Source organism: Empidonax traillii, unplaced genomic scaffold (assembly GCF_003031625.1).
Source record: "Empidonax traillii isolate 1590-97213 ecotype Southwest subspecies unplaced genomic scaffold, ASM303162v1 scaffold514:size563947, whole genome shotgun sequence".
Taxonomy (NCBI): Eukaryota; Metazoa; Chordata; class Aves; order Passeriformes; family Tyrannidae; genus Empidonax; species Empidonax traillii.
In genome coordinates this window covers 125,706-139,645 of record NW_020955707.1, presented here as the reverse complement: position 1 = coordinate 139,645, position 13,940 = coordinate 125,706, and the positions used below count along the sequence as shown (strand labels likewise).

Sequence of the window (13,940 nt, the reverse complement as noted above, 5' to 3'; positions counted from 1 at the left end):
CACTCTATGCTTTTCTGATATGTATGTGCATGTATGTGTATATATGTATATATATAGCCAAAGAATTATTTATGTCTCTGCATTTGTTTTAGTGTAAAATGACTCCTTAAAGTCTGACACTAACAGCTATATTTTTACTGATTTTCCAACTGTTTCTTAATGGTAAGAATATAATACAGTTTCTTGGTTTTGTTTGATTTTATGAAGGAGCTGCATAGCTGTTATGACTAATTATTTTTTAAAAGAAAAGACAAAACACGGCTGAAGTATCAGTTCTGAGAAAAAGCAGGAGGAAGTAAATGTACTTGGCTATCTTGGCAGTCATTTACATTGTCTGGATCAGAATTTTCAAAAGCATGATAGTCTGTTGGATTCCTCAATTAGCTTTCTAAATACTTGACTTCAGAGGAGTCTGCTGGGGCACAGCATTTTTGAAAATCTGGTCTCTTGCTCGAGTTGCTGTAGAAAAAGTTGAATTTAGGTTATGAGGTATTGTTTATATCCAAAACAAGACTATTGATCAAGGAAACTGCCATTTCTTATCATAAAAACCCTGTTTCTTCCTGTATTCTATACCTTGGTTAGAGACGGGATATACATGAAATTTCAGCATCTTGCTGGTCTTTTTATTTTCTTCTGGTCCTGTGATTAAAGACAGACCAATACGAGCTGAGCACTCATTTCAGGTTTCTGAATGAGGTAAAAAAGGAAAAGAAAATACGTGTGGTTTTTTTTTTTTCCAGGATTTAAAAACACACTATTTAATGTGAAATCCTTGTTGTTCTGAACCTCAGTTTTGTCTTTCCCACCCATAAACCCCAACAAATTACTCTTTTATGTGATCTTGGTTTTGATTATACAGATGACTTTCATGTGCTTGAAGCAATGGAGGAAGGCAGGATGTAGGGTCCATCATTCCTTTTCTTCATCATTCTTCATCTAATGTCATTAGTATTCAGATTCGAGAGTCTTTTAATATGTCATTATTTAAATCAAGAAAACAGCCTTGCATCATCTTTCCCATGTTTTGCTGCATTTTTGACACATGCACTACTGCTTAGTTGTTTGTTTCCTGGTCACTTTTCACTTGTTGGCATTAAGTTTTGTCAGCTTACATTTCTTTTTGCAAGCTTTAATAGGTTTGAAAGTTTAGTTTGGTTTTGATAAGCTTGCACGAGTCTCAGCCTGGTATATCAAATATGCTTGTGGCTGAAATCTCACAGGGAAAGACTCCCATAAGAGACTGACTACAAATAATAAAAGGAAGTTACTATAAAAACTAAATGAAATTATAGGCTTTTCTTTTTCTTTGCACCTTTCTGCTGGCAGTGTCTGAACCAACTCCCATCAAAATAGGAAATCCTGTTGATGGTGTTAGGATGTTTGCCAGACATACAAGCATCAGAGGCATTCACAGTGGAAACTCCAATAATAAGAAAAAATTGCTATTAAAAAATTAATTCTGCATCTCTGAATTATAAATAAATCTCTGTTCCTGTTTTGGGGAATTGGATGCTGGAGTTCATGTTCACAATGGTTTTCCTTTGTTGAAATCAATTTGCCTGTACCAACCATTTATGCTTTAACAAGAAAGTAATGTGATGGTGAGGAAAAGCATGGCATATTGGGATGTTCCTCTGAGTGCTATTCCCTAAGGCAGCTGCTGGAGAGTATTGAAGGGAGGCTAAATCAACATTGCCTACTTTTTTTTTTTTTTTTTTTCCCCGAGACCGAATGTGTAGCCTCCGTGATGCAAATTATATTTAACCAGCTCAGGGGACTGAATATGGATTGGTGCTTTGGTGAGTCTGGGTCTTTCTATGTGGTCACAGAACAGTTTTTCTCTATGTTACAAGGCCAACTGTGATACATGTTTGTATATAAAGAAAGCAATGAGTTTGTTTTATAATTATTAATCACAGATCTGAATTAATTTGTTCTTTATTTCAGTTTAGTTTTTACTAAATGAGCACTTTCAAAGTGAGTAGCAGTGTTGAAAACCAAGATAACTGTAAAGAGTATAGCCCAAACTGATCTAATAAATGCAAACTGAAGGGTTAACTTCAGTCAGAATGCATTCATAACAATACATTCCAAACAAGCACATTTATTAATGTAGATAGTGCATCTTGTACCTTCCCAGCTCTGAGTTCATTGCTGACTAGAAATCTTAATGTTTTACAAATTATTTTAATTAATGATACCTTCAGGACAATAAATGACTTAGAAAAAAATTAAGGTATTTAAGGTTTTTTGTTAAGTATCAGCAATTTTTATGAAGTGAATTTTGTAACTCAGTTATTAGTGAGTGCTAAATAGACTGTAAATGGTATGGAAAATGTATTTTCTATTTATAGATTGTAGCAAATACTCAAATAATAGTAAAATCAAGCTATTTATAGAGACTGATAGATGCATTTTTATTATACTTTTAAAAAACTTTTAGCTGACTTAAGTTTTTACTTGTAGAAAATAATCTTGCCTATATTAAAAAAAAAGGGATTAAAAGAATTCCCCAAGTTAAATTTTTTACTACTATCTTTAGTGACCATTTCCATGACAATATTTTATTAATTGTAGTTGCTAGTAAATTATTTCTTTATTTGTGTTCAAAAATTAATTTATGCCTTAAATACTTTATCAAATTACATCTTTGTTTCCTCCTCATACAGAAATCCCAGATAACAAACTGAAAAAGCTCCCAGATTCAGATTTGAGGTAAACAATTAAAAACATAAGTTTAAAGTGAAAAACAGTTCAGGAAATTGCCTGATGGGCTTGGCTTGTTTTCATCTTGGCACTACTACTACACATCGTATGATTATACTTTGAGGAAAGACCCAGAAGTAAAAAATCAAAACCAAACCACAAACAGAAAACCACCACCACCAGCACCAAAAATGCTGTTGAAGACGTTTTATGTTAAGGTGCACACATCACATACATAAAATAGTACAATTTTTTTCCCTTATTTGATTGAGACTTTGAGGCAGGGGGCAGGAAGGTGTGGGGGAGGTGACTACAAAAAATAAAGAAACAGCACTTACCATAAAAGTAAGACTTTCTCTTAAAATAATTACTGAAGAAAGTAAATTTTGTCACAGCTTGCCAAATGAAAGGTGGTTATAACTCTTTTTCAAATGTAAAATGTTTTAATTGAAAATAGAGCATCTTAATAACAATACAAAAAATGTTTTTATATCAGTAAAGCCTCCAGCAATTTAAAGTATTTCTTCTTCCAAGATAAGCATTGTTTTTAAATAAAGACTTGAATTAGTGTCAGATTTAGGACCTAAGCATGAAAAACCGTCCAAAAATTGTAGACGTTCCCATTAACTGTTATTTAAATGTTGTCAATCAAATCTGTTTGCATCTGGTACTGATGCCATGTGAAATTTATTTATTTAAACTTTCAGTCACACATGGAAAGTTTTGCAGATGGTGTCGCTTCTCATCTGTTTTTTTCCAATTTCCTCCCCACCAACCCCAAACTCTAGTTCCTACTCTCTCGACCCCCCAATTTGATTCCTCCTTCTTCTAAAAAAAAATAGATCTAATCAGTAGCATGTTAAACAAGAGGGGATCTTTTATATATTCTGTGTTAGGACAAGGAAAGCATCGCTGTAGATCACTAGAATAAACAACTCAGGCTGATTCAATTACAATGCCTGGGCCAGGCTTTTATCTGCTGGTGACATCATTTCAATCAAAATGTAAAATAATACAATCCAATAGATGCAAGAGGGAGAGATAGGACACAGACTGCTGCACTTAGTCATTTAATAAAAAAAAGTGGAAGAAAGCTCTTTCTGACAGGCTGCTAGGACTTCCATTTCCAAAACTCTATTACCTTGTATAATAGTATTCAAAAGAATTGAATGCAGGAAATTGTCTATTACTTTTTATTAGTAGAAGCTGTTATGTAGGATACAGCCTACTGCACTGTTTTTTCTTTGTTCCTTTAATTAACAAGAGCATGAAATCCTCCTATTGGCAAGCACTTTTTCCAAAGCTTCTGTTGCTTTCTGTTTTTACTGAAAAGGTAGGGTTTTGTTCTTTTCTTTTCTCTGAATGTCTTCTTTTTTTTTTATACTAAAAAAGTAATTTTTTTCAAGTCACTTTAATCTAAAGTCTATCAGTCACCCTAATGGGCTCGGAGAGGGTAGAATGCAGATACATTTCGATAGCTGTAGAACAATTTTATAAGAAAGTTTCACATTTGAGGAGTAAGGGAGATTCAGATTGCAACCATGTATAGCCTGGTGCCAGTCTTCTGACTGCAGCTTCACTTGCCAGCTGAAATTTGGTTTCATTGCTTAATTGATTATTTTGCTCTATGAGCAAAAGATAAATTGATACATATTGATTGATAAATGCATGATGCAGAGAAACATGTTCTTTCATCAGACTATATCCTTGATCCCATAAGATTGTCTGTGACAGCATATGACAGGGTGTCATGAACCTGGCCATCCTACACAATTCTCTCAAATCTTATTGGGAGTAAAACTAGTAGTCCTGATTCCAATGAGGTGTAATTTCACTGACTTCTACATTCATATCTAAAACACACCAGAAAGCAGATATGAGGGGTAGAACTCCTGCTTTTTGGAGAGAACATATTTAATTGATTTTAATGATTAATTACATATATAATTCAGCTTCACGGTTATTAGATTCATAAGGTCTTAGTAACATTATTTAATAGTAACTTCTATAGCTAAATTCTGACATTGGGTAATGAAAAGAATCTTGCCAAGAGCAAAGAATGACTATTGCAGCTGTCACTGAAACACTCTTCTTAGAATGCTTACCATTTTAGGGTGCATTATGAGGAAGTGGATTGAATCAAATGGCCAACTGCAGATGATGTTGAAGGAGATGTAACTCCTTAAATGAATTTTATCAACATTTTCTTTACTAATGATTTGTTCTTCTTTTGCATTTACCAGTAGCAGAAAGACCTGAAGAGGGCTGAGGTCTGTAGTAGTCTTGAAAGATGTTGACCTATGTCTTCTCTTACTAAGAAAGAGATTACTACCATTCTGGATAGCATTATTGTTCCAAGCATGTGGTAAGCTTCTTTTGATTATTTATAAGAAGGATGCATTGAGGATGAAGTAATAAACCATGCTGGGAATGAACTAGCAACTACTGTAATCACTGAACAATTTTAATCCTCCCTTTCACAACCATAAGATGTGTTTTATAATTTTTCAAATTCGTATTTTATATACTATCTTTTTCTTACAATACCTGTGATACTAGACAGTATTCTCCTGCTGTTGCAGTGGGCTTAGACTCTAGCAGGCTGCAACTGTGGTCAAGATCAGACAACCCATGTTAGACACACAGCACCTGAATGAACACAGATCTAAGGTGCTAAGGAGAATAGTTAGAAACATGTAAACTAGTTGTCTAAACTCTCTATCTATCTAGGCAATGAACAGATAATAACTCAAAGGGTAAAGAACACTTAAAGCTGGATCTTGGGTAACATGGGACAAGGGCACATGAAGCATTACTGCCCTTGCAATTTGGGTGCCTGAGCTGAAGCGGCATATGCTGAAGTTGCATATGATGTTATTCAGCTCATCTTTTATTTTCTTACAGTGCCCTCACATCCTCAAGTAAGATGAAAGGTACGCCAGTCCTAAGCCTTTTCAATACTCCAGAGGTAAAGGGTCCTTTCTGGGAAAGTGAGAGCTATGATTTCAACTCCTACAGGCTGCAGGACTGTCTAGCACTTTGGTCCCTTAGCCTTTAGCTGAGTGAGTTGTCTGGTAGGCTCTTACTGGAAAAGAAGGGTATTCTACCATGTCTGTGACTGAGCACTGGAATAGGCTCAATTCATCATTGTTCAGGTGTCTCGAGGAAAGGTCTATATGTGCATGATGAAACAGAGACGGTTACATGTGTCTTCAACCATTTCCCAGTCTCATCACAGATTAAGATGTGGGTTAGCTTAAAGAAGGGTAATGCATTTGGATGACTATCTCAGTGCTTAGGAAACACTGTAATCCAAAATGGAAATACGAGTTGATTGCAGAAACCCCTGTACATAATGCTGAAGAGCAGACACTTGTTGGAGATTCACTGAGTCTTCATCTCAGTTCAAGTGGAACTCATATGATCTGCATTTTACAGCACAGTTTCAACCTAAAAAATGCAGGTATGTCAAATTCCATGAGTTGGAACTGGACCTTTTCCCACAATATATCTACCATATTCAACCACAAATTGCTTTTCTTACCTTATGCAAGCATCAAAACTGTCTTTATTCTGACCAAAGTCCACCCTTAAACATATGTAGTTGAGACCCTTTAAAGTCATCTTTCTGTACAGGAAAATAAAGTAGGAAGAATAGCAAATGGCAGAATGTAACAGCTTAAATCCAGAACTGGCCTACTCTGAAATGTTTCTGTAACTGCTGGGGATATAGTTCCCTCTGCTGAAAGTAGAATGTCTCATGTGCCTTTGGAGTTGAGCCATGTAGGCTTTTTGGAATCATATCTTCAGTGGGTATCCATGAGTGTTCAGTTTATAACACCAAAATTGTTTTCCTAGAATTTCCAAAAATTCTAATACATTTGGAACATGGATTTTTTAAAAAAATAAATAAGACAGTACTTGTTTTTCCTGATTCTCCAGACAGTCTAGTAGAACCAAGGAATTCAAAGGTTACCTTTTCTGCTGAATGCTCCTCTCAGTTCTCCTGCTGTGCTACTGTGCTTTCCACTTTGCACATCTCTGCCTAACTTTTATGAATTTTAGTTCCCATTTTCTAGCCCCACTTGATCTACCCCTTCCTCCCTGGAGTCAGCTCTTGATTTACTGCTTTTAGCCTGATGTCTTTGTTCTCCTGCAATTTCTTGACTCCCCAAGCTCTGTTCCATTTTAATTAAAGGGATATTCTCTCCTGAAATCTGAAGGTTATGGAGTCCTGTCCTAGCTGACGATTATTTCAAGGTCTACTGAGAAATTAGTGTGGTTTGTTTTTTTTTTAAATAGACGTTACTTTTACATATTAGTTATCAGTATCATTTGAATATATCCGAATTAATTCATATAACTTAAAAACCTAGACACACTGTAAGAAACATTATTTTTATCAGAAACTAAATTTTGTATTCTAGTTCTTAATAGGTCTGAATAGTTCTGTAGTTCTTTTTAAATGCATCTGATGAAACAAAAATATAAAGAAATGTGGGTAATTAACTGTTACCTTTGTATCTTTGTACCCCATTTTTTAATTTTGCATTATAAAAAATAATACTTTTCCAAATAATAAAAAAATGATAAATTTACAATGTTTTAAAAATAAAAAAAGAATAAAATAATTTTTTTGCAAAAGTAGCAAATCCCTGACTGATACTAAAAGTAAGCTAAGCATCAAATTCCTCACCTTATAGCTTATTTAGGAGTCTTGGTATTCCTGTATCTTTCAGTACAGAATGATGCACAGAATGAGTCTTTTGGGTGTAATAGTACGTACAAAATGCATCAGCCTGTTCTTAAAATTTGACTTTTGGAAACAGTTTTGCAAAGTGTCAGTATTATGTAAGCAGGGAGCAGGCAAGAGCAGAATTTGGGGATTTTTTTTACAGCTTTCATACAATGCATTTAATCTGCATGTCAATTAGGATATTTTAGATTATGTTATGTTTTTGGAGGTTATATGGCTTCAGTTATTGTCCCTCCATTTCACCATTATGTCAACCTAAATCATGCTTCGTTATTCGTGCGTGTTTGGTGAGCAGACTGTGTGATCAAAAAGGTTTATCTGAGAAAGCTTATACAGGAATGTACTTTATCTTGTGAGCATCTTGTGACATGCTGTTAGTGCTATATAAAGTGCACATATTAGACCTATACCTGAAACTACAGGTCTACTGTTTAATGTGAATACTGCAATTGATGAGGTTTACATAAAACTTTATGCTGTCCATACACGAATGGGCTTATGCACCTGAAGAAACACTTAGAATGAATTTAAGCCTGTGGATCTAAATCTGAGATTGTAAATTGCATCTCTTCTGCTGAATGTTGGCTCCCAGGCATCTTGGCTTTTTTAGTCGACCAGAATTCTCCCAGGCTTGATCTATCAGAGCAGTTTAGACCATCTAGAAGCAAAAAAAGAGGAGTTTCTATCCAAATCTGAATCCTTTAAAAATCTGACTCCAGAAAGTGTTTGGAGATGGTACTGCATTAGTGACTGCTGGGATGGAACTCTCCTGAAAATACAGAGGCAGCTAATAACTTTGTTGGCAATTTGTCTAGAGAATTTCAATGTTAGAAAGGCAGTTTCTGGACATGTTCAAGTCATCAGAAGATTGGATTGAAAGTCCTTCACTGCTAACAGGGCTATCTCCAGAAAGAGGCAAAGCAAGGAGTTTTCTGGAGCAGCAACATGACTGTAACTGGGTTGGCTGCAGTTGCTGTACAGAAAGGGAAAGTGTGTATGGGGAAGCCTCTGCTTCTGTGTGGGATCCATACCCAGTCAATGCTGCGATGTCTCACATCAGTGCAGACAGGAGAGGATCTGTGAGCTCCTCACTGGTCTATTCAGTCAGGGTGCCACTCCTCCTTCCTGCACTTTTCTTACCCATGGAAAGAGTGTCTCACTCTCATGGTAGTGTTCAGAAGGCAAAATTCAATTTTTCTGGCATTACTGAGAAGTCTGAGCCAGCTCTGGCTGCCTGAGAGACTTCAAATCAGTATCTCCTACAATGCTGCCTGCTGAGGGGCTGCGCTGGAATCATTTTTCTCCCTTCCTATTAAAACTGCACTGCTGTGCGTAGAGTAGTTTGAGAGAGAGAAATTTTACAGCCTACTGGTTACAGTATTCACCTGGGAGGGGAAGATGGGGAATCCATTTGTTGTGTAAAAGTCTGTTTTATTAAGAGGCCAAAGGAAACAAAAAAACAAAGAACGAAAGAGGAGATGAAATGAAAGAGATAATAACAAACAGCAAAAGAGCTCATAGTGAAAGGAGAATTTGATTCAGCAAGTTCTGTTGAAATGGTGAGGTTTTGATAATTCACTATGAAAAGGAGGCTTTAAAGGGATTTTGACGGCTAATGCAGTCTCTTCCTGTTTTCCATCATCATCATAAATTTCTTATAAAGACAACTGGTCTTAAATATGCATTCTTCCATCTCTAAGCTGTTCCAGATGGGAAATGGCATAGTTTAGAGAGAAGCTGGATCGATAATCTTCCTAAATAGAAGAATACCTAGGCATAGAGCCACATTTTGTAAGATTTCCTCTGACTTATTGAAGCTGCCCAGTATTAGAACATGGTCTTGGGTTCAGGGCTTTAGTGGGAAGCTCACCTGAAAAACCACTATGTCTGAGTTATTTTTACCATGGGCTAAAAGCATTGTGGCAGCAATGGAAGTGTCTGGTATTAGTGTCTTTGCATTTGAAATGTACCCGTCCATATTTAACAAACATCTTGATTATGACATTAATTTCCAGTATGTTGAGCTTATTTAAATTATTTTAAGCAGCATCCAGGTAAATGCTTACTAATTTTAAGTCAGTTGAAACATATATAATGTCTATATTAAGATGACTTTGACTTGGTAAGACTAATGCCAGAGTGATCAATAGTGGCATGGCTAAAGGACATTTATCCTACCGTTCCACATATGGAGAGATCTGTGAACACCACAAAATAAACTACTTGCTGCTTTATCTGCTGGTGCTGTTAATGGGGACTGAAACCCTGCATGAAACTGGATGTGTCCCTTGGCAGTAATCCCAGTAAAGTAGGCATGTCATTTATCAATGTGCCAATTACATAATTTCTGTGATATTTTTTCCTCCATGAATTTTACATTGATAAGAGACTTCTTCAGCCAATAATCTTGCTTATTATATCATACAAAGAAACTGCCTGTGCTTTATTCTCCTCTTTTTTCTTTGTACAGCTGCAAATACTAGAACAGATCAGTGAAGAATTAACCATTTTCTTGACCGAGTTTGTTAAAAGATGAACTACTAAATATATATTATCTATGCTGTAAGCAAAATCTAATTTCTGTTTTTCATAGACTGTTTTGTGATGTCTTAGAAGAAGAAAGTCCTCAGCTCTAACTCCTGGTGCACAGCCAGACTCAAACTTCCTTAAAAGCAAATGTGAAATCTTTGTTTCAGCTTTGACCAGCGGATGGGTCTGAGTTTACGAAGTTAATTTAAGTCAATTTGGAGTCCATATTCTTATTTGGTTTCAGTACTCTATTGCTAATTATAATCAGTTATAAATAGGACCTTTCTAGGACTTGATTTAGATCTATAGATTTGGGGGTTTTTTTCCACATTGTTTTTCTTAGTAAAGATGGTAAAAGCATGCTAGTTTTTCTCATTCCACTTCTTCACTGAAGCTTCTTAAGAAAATGAGATACAATAAATCCATTTAGGATTATGTTGAAAAAGCATTTCTGCTTTTAATATTAACCAGATTTTTACTGCTAAGTTTTGCTGGCAAATCTCTGAAAGTTTCAGCTTGCAACTTATCCGGATCACTTAAATCTACATCGCTGGCTTTGCAGCCTTGCAAGAACATCTGTTTTGATTTTCAGTGTTATCTTTTTTAGTCCTAGAACACTCTTCTTTAGTGTGAGTGAGATTTTTTCAGAATCTTAAAGGGCCTTAATTTTAACTCCAAAACATAATGAATATCAGGAGGAAGTACCTCAGTGTAATGTTTCTAGTACTCAGTGTAATGGTGCTAGTACTTTCACTGAATATATTCAGTGTAAATGGACAAAGAAACAGCTGAATGTTCAAGTCACACTTTTCTATGACTTTAGAGAAACCTGGCAATACAGCAGTGTTATGCTCTACATCTATTTTTGTGCTCTTATTGCCCCATAGTTTATATTTCTATATCTTTCTATATCTTTATATATATATATATATATCTTTATATGTTGTAAAGAATTTCTTAAACAAGTAATAGCTATTAATGGGTTTAGTAGCATGCTGCTGATTTTCTTTTTTGGTAAATGGAAGCATTTGGTGGAGAAGTATTGTTTTAATTGTCTGAAGTATTGTTTTATTGTCCAAATCTAAATTCATAAAAATTGTTGAAAATTAAATGCCTGAAAAATGCTGATGTATTACAACCAACGACTATCATGTAGAGAAAGGACTAGTTAGATATCTCTTCCTTAAATTGTTTCTGCTTTATAAATGTAAGATTTAAGAATGGTGTTGTGTACATCTGCAAAGGGAAACCAAAACAGGTTATAATTTGATAGCTCTGGTTATCACTAGAACTTGGAACAAGTGCTCCAACTGGAAAAACAGCTCATTAGCTGTTAATTTGTGTTCTCACAAGCTTTATAGTTTAGCAGAAAAAAAAATGATTACCTGGTGTTCAATATCAGTTCCAAATAACTATTCCTTAAATATGCTATTTTAGACTTCAAATAATCTGTATACATTATTTCTTAGTCCGTGCATATACACATAATGTCACTCTACTGGCTAAAACCTTTATCCTGTGATGGATATCTCTTGTATATTAACACAAATACCATCCTATTGTTAATAGGATTATATCCCAAACTTCTATCAAATTGTTTATGAAAATAAATCTGTCTTTTTTTCTATACACATTCCCACCTAAAAAAAAATGGTGTTTCTATTCCATAGTTTATACCAGATAGATATGTGTTGCCCCAAATCTCGAAGGTATTTATGGGTAGAAAGCAAGTTAATATATGCATAGTTTTACTTGTACATGTAATAACAAACCTTCTAATTAAATTCTAATTGAATTTTTCTTGTCATACTTACACTGTTAGATACTATGAACATATGATTTTTTAAAATGAAAAATAAGTGCTTTATTTAATTTCTTCTAAATGTTTTTCTCATTTTTTTCTGGGTAGGGTAATTTTTAAACAAAACCACTATTTTGCAAACAAAAAGTTGAATCAATTCCACACCTCGGAATATAGAAATAAACCCTTTTTTTGTCACACTCAGAAATGAATATGTTAAGAATGTTGGCATGAAAAAAAAATGACATTTTAAAAAATCTCCCTTCTCCTTTTTTTAAGTGTATTTATGAAATTTTCCTAGAGCTTGTGAAAAGCTTTGTTCCTGAGAAGTCTTTCCTATGGGAAAAATATATGTATATATGTTTTAAAATCTTCCCAGTTCTAATTCCAAGAGTTCACAGGAAATACAAGTTGTTTTTAGTTAGTACCAGATTCTACAAATGGTATCGCGAGTTGATGACTGTGTAAATTATTATGATAAACTTTAGCCCTTCTTTAATGTAAAACACTCATGTAGCAATTTGATAGTTTTCAAATATACTTGTACGACGTAATTATCTACTGACATATTTGAAAGGGTAATCATTATTTGTAACATCATGTGTTTGCTATTTCCTACTCATAGTGCACATAGGTTTGTTCATTTAAGTCACAAGAAATCATTGCCCGCATTCCACCAGGGAAAAAACTGGAACATGCTAATGAAATCCAAATAAGGGAGGCTAATTTTTTTAAATTTAATACACAGAATTTTCAAATTGTGCAGGAAAACTTGTTGAACTCATGAACATTTACAAAAAAAACCCCCATCCCAAACCTTTTATGAATTGCATGAATTTTGCATTTTATTTATTCCACTCTTTTCTAAACAGTCTCTGTGCTGGTTTACCAGCTTCTGATAGCTGTGTGAATTTTGTAATGCACCTTATGAGTCTTTGCTAATACGAGGTGGAAAAAAATTTGTTAAAAATTTTTAATGTAGATCATTGACCACTCCATAGTTCTATCCACTTCCATGAGCTTTTAATTGTGCTCTGCTGCTCATGTATTAAATCTTTCCCACTGTGTCTCTTTTATTTAGGTTAGCGTTTATTTATATGACTAACTGCAAAGGTAGATGGGTAAAATGAAAAAGAAAGGTGGGATAGTGTTTTCCTCTTCTGTCTCTCTCTTTCTCTCTCTCACTCTCCCCCTCTTTTCTAAACAAGCTAAGAGTTTTTATAATTCATCACCTGGCTGACAGATGAGTTCTGCTGGAGAATATTAGAAAATGTCTCAAATCTCATATATATGCTAATGGTATGCTGAGACTGGTTGGTGGTATGCCTGAGTTTTTAATCTGTCTCGACCAGTGTGGAAAGTGGAGGAGACAAGTCATTGCACTCGACAATTTATGATCAAACAACTGAATTGTAAAGGAAGAAGGACATGCAGAAAAGGAGAGTAATTTTCTGATTTAACAGCGTTGTTACTACAAATAAAGAAATCTTGATTTTGACTGCACTCGACATTAAATGAGTTTCCTGTGCCCTGCTCTGAATTTTTCATTTTCAGATTTGTATAAAGCACTCTGCTTAGATACAAGTGACAGATAAGGAGACGATTGCATATGGAAATCAAATGTGTATAATAAAGCCATCTTCTGTTTATTAAATAAACACATGTAGATGACTTCCGTGGAGAATGCACTGATAATTCTTCATTGTGTTCTAGTTTTTTTGCAAGTCACAAAGAATCTTATTTAACAACCACAAGTGACTAGATGCAAGCTTTTCTGTTTATTACCTTATAACAAACCAGCCAGTCTAATACATGGTGTTTATAAACATATTAGTTTGATTCTTTAGTCCAAGTTTTAGCCATATCAGTACAATATATTAGTGTTCATGACATTAGAGTTCTGGAAGCTGAACTGATGCAGTAGTATTTTCTGAATATTATATTTTCATGATAGAAATTGTAAAGATTATCAAGAAAATATGTACATTATTGTTAATTGAAATTCTGGGAGAAGGGAAGTATATCATACAGCACTTCAGTCTCCAGATAAAAAAAGACTAAAGAACTAAGAACTAAGAGTATGGGGCCTGCAGTCAGATTGACAAATATTTCTGATCCAGTGATTTAAGAATCTAAGTTTCACAT

General features: G+C 34.7%; 1 long non-coding RNA gene across 2 annotated transcripts; it reads left to right on the top strand.

The window, feature by feature from the left end:
- The first annotated feature begins 1,727 nt into the window (after positions 1-1,727).
- Positions 1,728-10,855, top strand: LOC114064055. Of its 2 annotated transcripts, none has more exons than XR_003572678.1 (3): positions 1,728-1,802; positions 4,956-5,379; positions 9,936-10,855. It is a non-coding gene; the product is annotated as an uncharacterized LOC114064055 (long non-coding RNA). The 2 variants fall into 2 exon arrangements; XR_003572677.1 differs by lacking the exon at positions 9,936-10,855 and having other exon boundaries at positions 4,956-5,074; positions 5,292-6,026.
- The last annotated feature ends 3,085 nt before the right edge of the window (positions 10,856-13,940 follow it).